Source organism: Chelonia mydas, chromosome 2, assembly GCF_015237465.2.
Source record: "Chelonia mydas isolate rCheMyd1 chromosome 2, rCheMyd1.pri.v2, whole genome shotgun sequence".
NCBI lineage: Eukaryota > Metazoa > Chordata > Testudines > Cheloniidae > Chelonia > Chelonia mydas.
Genome location: NC_057850.1, coordinates 8,756,102 through 8,763,240, shown reverse-complemented (window position 1 = coordinate 8,763,240; position 7,139 = coordinate 8,756,102).

Genomic DNA, 7,139 nt, shown 5'->3' with positions numbered 1-7,139 from the left:
TTCACTTGCAACCTCACAGCTGGAAAAACACAAGCATGGCACACAATCTGATCAGTCACTCCAAGCTCTGACAAATTCGAAACAGCATCGGGCTGTTTAGGGCATTGCTTTTATCTTCCTCTCTGATCACAGGCTCTCAGCAGCACTGCAAAAGATACAGTGTTGGCCAGCTAAGCCAGACCCTAATTAAAAAGAAGGCAAAATGAGAGGGATAGGAAAGAGAAGAAACAAAGCTGGGGATGAAAGAGGACACACCGGGTGATGGGGAGGGAAATGACAACAGCTCCCATCCCAGATGGTATTTGGGATGTAGCCAGAGCAGGTGGTGGTGCCTGTGACGGGTTGGATCACAAAACCCCTCTTTGGGACTGCCACCTGATGTGCCTAGACTACCTTTGAACCTGTTTTCCCTGCCAGCTTGGGACTTCAGTCCCTTGCCTGGTTTGAGCCAGACACGCCTGCCTGCTGCAAACACAGACCCAAGTCTGAACGGCGTCCCCCACAAACTGCAGGCTTAACTGAAAACAGCTTAAGAAGTGTTCCTGTCTCCAGCACTCAGATACCCAACTCCCAATGGGGTCCAAACCCCAAATAAATCAATCATAAATTATTCACCCTCTATAACACTGACAGAGATATGCACAGCTGTTTCCCCCCCTCCCCGTATTAATACTTACTCTTGGTTAATTAATAAGTAAAATATATTTTTAATACAAAAAGTAGGATTTAAGCAGTTCCAAGTAATAACAGACAGAACAAAGTGAATTACCAAGCAAAATAGAATAAAACATGCAAGTCTAACCCTAATAGAGTAAGAAAACTGAATACAGGTAAATCTCACTCTCAGAGATGTTTCAATAGGCTTTTTTCACAGACTAGATGCCTTCCTAGTCTGGGCCCAAACCTTTCCCCTGGTACAGTTCTTGTTCCAGCTCAGGTGATAGCTAGGGGATTTCTCATGACTGCAGCCCCCTTTGTTCTGTTCCACCCCCTTATATAGCTTTTGCAGAAGGCGGGAATCCTTTGTCCCACTCTGGGTTCCCACCCCTCCTTCTAAATGAAAAAGCACCAGGTTAAAGATGGATTCCAGTTCAGCTGACATGAGCACATGTCACTGTAAGACTTTATTACCCACTTGCCAGCACCCATGTCTACAGGAAGACTTACAAGTAAACAGAGCCATCTACAGTCAATTGTCCTGGTTAATGGGAGCCATCAAGATTCCAAACCACCATTAATGGCCCACACTTTGCATAATTACAATATGACCTCAGAGTTATATTTCATATTTCTAGTTTCAGATACAAGAATGATACATTCATACAAATAGAATGAATACATGCAGAAGAACATAAACTTTGCCCAGATGTTACATGGCATATCTAGCATAAAACATAATCCAGTTATGTCATATTTACACCCCATAAGCATATATTTATAAAGCATTATGGGGTGCAACGTCACAGTGGCGATGTCATTTGGGTCCCCATCTTTGGTCCAGGCTGGTCAGGACATCTTCTGGGATCAGGATGAACAAGGTCCAGTGATGTTACGGTAAATTACAAGGTTCAGGAGATGGTGGGGGTGGCAGCCATGATGGCAAAGCTCAATGCTTGCCCTTCTCTTGTCTTTCAGTCAGACTGCTTGCATCTGTCTGCCCATTTTCCTCCCAAACTCTCTTTTTTAAGGACTCCAAAAGGCAGTGATGGGTGGAATAGCCCATCCCCTCATGTTGTTCACCAGTCTGGCCTGATTTCTATCACACCAATTTTGACTCACTAGTTTCTGGTCGCACAAGGTTCTTGTTTACCAGGCAAAATCTTAGCACAATCTTTGAGTTATATCAATACGCCTTTTCATTTGGACTAATCCATTCTGTCTTTCTTTTGTATCTTTTCCCATCAGCATTTGTTGTTATAGGTTATTGTGACTTTTTATGAACTTTCACTCACTATTCACAGTTAAGCTAACAATTAGGGTAAATTTGTAGTCCCAGTTTTCACAACAGACCCCATTATGCTAGGCACTGTACAAACACAGGATATATAGATAGATAGGTAAGGTTTAAAGTAGCCCCATCTTCCACTGAGAGGTTGAAATCCCCAAGCATGGTTGCTTATACTGGTATAAAGGTGCTTATACTGGTATAGTTTATTCCTGTAAGAGAGGAGGAATAACCAAGCCACTATAAAGAAAAGGAGTACTTGTGGCACCTTAGAGACTAGCCAATTTATTTGAGCATAAGCTTTCGTGAGCTACAGTGAGCTACACCTCACTTCATCGGATGCATTCAGTGGAAAATACAGTGAGGAGAACCTTACTGTATTTTCCACTGAATGCATCCGATGAAGTGAGCTGTACCTCACGAAAGCTTATGCTCAAATAAATTGGTTAGTCTCTAAGGTGCCGCAAGGACTCCTTTTCTTTTTGCGAATACAGACTAACACGGCTTCTACTCTGAAACAAGCCAGTATAAGGCACGTTTGTACTGGTATAACTGTATAAACTGATATAACTATTTTGATGAAAAGCCACACCCCCACCCAACATAATTATATTGATAAAAAGTTGGTGTGGCCAGGGCTTGTCTGTGATGGTGCTGCATCTGTGCATGCACTGAAGGTGTGAAAAATGCGGATTAGAAGCTAGTTCCAAAGCAGTCTTCTAAAAACAAAGAAACAAACATATGCTCTCTATGCTCAGTAGGCCCCTGTATTCTGATTGACTCTTTCGATATACTCCCATCTAAATGGTTTCAATGCCCTTTGCTCCTTTTATTTTCTAGGCTGAAGTACCCGGCTTGTGAGAGCTGCTTGGGTCTTTAACTCATTATGTTAACTACTGAGCTGGAAGGATTCATTCGTTGATTACGATAAACTCTAATTAATGTTTGCTGTTGGAGTAATTTACCAAATTCCCAGATACGACCCACCGCCCCCATGCCCACCGGCGTGAGATGATTCATCTTGAAGGGGTAATGACTTGATAAAATATTTAATAAGTGACATTCACAGTAGATGCCCTCACCATGGCTGTTTGCACAACCGCTGTAGCTCAGCTGAGGTGGTCTCTGTGTTGTGGCCTTGTAATTTAATAGGGGAAGTCTGATGATATGGAGAAAATATTCATTCAATGCGTCTGAATGAGCAGCCTGGAAGCAGCATGACTCGACTTCAGCGTGGGCCTGGCTCGCTGCTGGGAGGAGAAGGAGCACGCTGAAGGACCTTTTGATCATTTAGGCAGCATGTGCCAGGGCTCTGCTGACATGATGGGAAGAGAGCTCTATACTGAGGCCTGGGCAAAAACTGCTCACACAGCAAGGAGGTGCCACAGACCTGATTGAGCACTGCTTGCCCAGCTGGTACAAAGGGGCTGTAGGTTAGTGTCAGGCCTCACCGATACAGAAGCTCCCGGCACAGGAGTGTTGCAGAGTGGGGTGGGCCAGAAAAGGGAGGGGACAATCTGGAGGTGGAAAGAGTCTTGGCTGGGGAGGGCCTGTGCCCTTCCATTTCTGCACCCCTGAAGTGGGCATTCCCACCTGTACTTTAGCACAGGAAAAACCTGTGGTATCTCAGATGTTGGGGTAACAACTGAGAATCAGTGACGCTTGGGGTTGCTTATTTTGCAGTTATATCCCGTGGCTGGCCTTTGCCAGCTGACTGGAGCTTGCGGGGCTCGGGATAAGGGGCTGTTTAACTGTGGTGTAGACATTTAGGCTTTGACTGCAGCCTGAGCTCTGGGACCCTCCCACCTCACAGAGTCCAAGACCCTGGACTCCAGCCCAAGCCTGAACGTCTATGCCACAGTCAAACAGCCCCTTAGCCTGAGCCGCATGAGCCGGAGTCAGCTGGCATAGGCCAGCCATGGGTTTTTAATTGCTTTCAGAAGCCCTGAGTCAGGCCTCAAAAATCATGAGATTGGCTTAAAATTATGAGATTTTTAACAAAGCTAATACATTGGGTTCTTTATCTTTGTCTGTATCCATAAGGGTTAGAAATTGACTTTTTAAATTGAAAGCTGAGATTCCCATGTGATCACATGACTCCAGGAGCTGGGGCTTTAAAAAAAAACATCAAATAGAACAAGAATTAGCAACACTGTCACTACCTAATTCCCCTGATCCCACACCTTCTCCTTTGATCGAATAGGGGAACAGACGATGAAATTAATTAGTGGCTTCTTGTTCACTTTGTGTTTCTGTTTAGCAGTGGTGTTTAAGTATCTAGCTGGATACTGCTACCTACGGGCAAGTCGACACCTCCGTGCTACATCGATTTAGCTGCACCTCTGTAGCGTGTCTGGTGAAGACCCCCTATGCTGACGGGAGCATGCTCTCCTGTCGGCATAATCACTCCACTTCAACGAGAGGCTGAAGCTATGCCGGCAGGAGAGTGTCTCCCACCAGCATAGTATGTTGTAGACACTGCTTTAAGTCAATATAACTTATGTCGCTCAGGGAGATGGCTTCTTCACACCCCTGAGCGACATAACTTACATTGACTTAAGTGGTAGTGTAGACAAGCCCTAAATGAATCTGTATATCGAGATAGCTGCTGCTTTCTAAACTAATCTATCTGTTTCTCTATGGTGTTTTACCACTCTCATCTCCATAGTTTCTGAGCATCCATCAAATTTTAAAAGAGAAGCACAAGACCTTCTCTCCTTCCTAATGGGGGTGGGGTGGGGGAAGGGGACCAAACCCACATTCAGTGTTACACGTGGAATATGTGGGGAGTATCTAGCATAGGTAGGTATCATTCCTCCTCAGAACTCACCTTTTCTGTAATGCACACAGAACATTGCAGCCTGATAATGGCCCTGCAGCTTGTGCATTTGGATTACCACTTGTGATTGGCTAAGAGTGGCACGCAAGCTGTTATTTCTGGTGACCTGTCACTCACATCTCCATCCTGCCACTTGCTTGTCTCATCCACCTCTTATATCTTTCCTTTTTACAGTGTAAGCTCTTTCAGGCCTGGACTTCCATGGACTATATGTTTATACAGCACCTGGCACAGTGGGACCCTAATTTAGTTGGCCCCTTGTTGCAATAGAAATGTTTCACAATAATAATGATGATGGTAATAACCACATGCCTTTGCCATGTGTAACTGCATGCGTGGTGCGTGGACATCTGGTGTAACTTATGTCCGTACCTTATGCAAGTCCTTGTTTGCAATAAAGCCACATTCCATAAGGCAGGTGCTATGATACTGTCAAGCCTGGCATATGTTCATCCTCAGTAATGGTTATATGTAATGGCAAAACAAGCTCTCCTAAGGTGCTGATGGTTGAACATGTCTCTTGCCGTGAAGTTACTTTCCTCTAGCCCCAAAGACCTCAGTTTAGCAGGGCACAAATGCAGGCATCTGTCACAGCCGCTGAAAACTGTTACACTGCTGTCTGCCTAGATGGCTTCTTTTCTCATTGATTTTTTTTAACTCCCCCAATTCAAGTTCTACATTTTACAAGTCAGCTGCCCAGCGGTGCCCTGTGGAGAAAAATGCAGCACATTAAATAATGCTATAGGTCACAGTGTGTCTAATGAAACATAGTGGAGGCTAGAGAGAGCGTTCAGAAGAGATTGAAGAGTATTCCCTGTCTGCTTCTGAGCTAGATGATCAAAACCAGTCAGGCCCTGAGTCACTATACACAGCTTTGTGCATAAAATATGTCTCAGAACTGAACCCTGCAAGACATTTTATAGAAAGATTGACAGTGACATTCCCATATCCCAGCCCTAAGTCCTCCCATCTGTGTCCAATAGCAGAGGTTAATATCTGTTCTGATACTAAACCAAGAGGATTATCACCTTTGTGCTGAAGTCAGGGTGTTTTACAGATGTGGGAACTGAGGCAGAAAGAGGTTAAGTGACAAGCACAAAGCCATGCAGGGAATCAGTGGCAGGGTTAACAGCAGAATCTCTGAGTGAAATCCTGGCTCCAGTGAGGTTAGTGGCAACACTCTCCTTGATTTCAATGGGACAGAATATATTACCCCATGTTTCTCCTGACTTCCAGCCCTATATCCTGTCCGATGGACCATTCTGCCAAGCACTCCCATTTGAATTCCCGAGGCCAGTACTGTCACAATCAGTACACTTTTCAAATTAAACAGGACAGGTGGGTGATAATGTTTGGGGGTGACTTCGAACCTCAGAAAGGTTCCATTTGAATAAGCAACTAAAAACTTTAGGCCAAAATCCAACAAGAACATCTTGTGTGATTTCTTTGTTGTCAAATGTTAACCTCAGCCCAGATTCAGTTGTAAACCTCAACCCTTATTTTTCTCCTGTTCTGGAACTACATTTCAGCCCCATCTTCTTGACCCTTCTTTATATATCGATCTGTCTAGGCCCTGACTCAGCAAATAATTTGAACAGGTGAGGAATCCTGCCTCTATACAGTACAAGATTTAAGCACAATGCATGCTTATGCCATACTGCCTTCGAATTGCTGTTTTAAATTGCTGTGTAGTGTTATTGTGTACTGTTAAGCAGCTGCTGCGGTCCTCTCCAGAGGGGTCGGTCTTTCAGTGGTGCTCCTTATTTATCCCTTACCTACCTCATGTAGGTGTTGTGAACCTTAATTGATGTTTGTGAAGTGCTTTGAGATCCACGGATGAAGGTTGGTACTGAAGATTCAAAGTATTGTTAATATTTTTATTTTTAATAAATATTATTTCCTCAAACTACAGTGCACTGAATTCATACAGAAAATATTGTCCTTAATGAAGATCACATTACATTCAAACTATCACATAGTAACATAAGCTTTAACTCAGAGGATTCTGATGAGACATAGAATGCTACATTCTATACTGAGTGGGAGTTTTAAAATGGAGACTGGGTGTCTTTTTGAAAGATACTCTCAAGGAGAAGCTAAGGGATTCACACAGGAATCACTGGGTGAAAGTCTATGGCCTGTGTGATGCAGGAGATCAGAAAAGATAACCATAATGGTCCCTTCTAGCCTTAAAGACTAAGAATATGTGATGTAAATAGAGAGTAACTCCGTTGAACTCAAACCCTGTGGGACTCCATAAGTGAAATCCTGGCTTTGTTGAAATCAGTGGTAAAACTCCCATTGATTCAAAAGAGCCAGGGTTTCAACTCATGTGTAGATAATTTGTCTTATTAA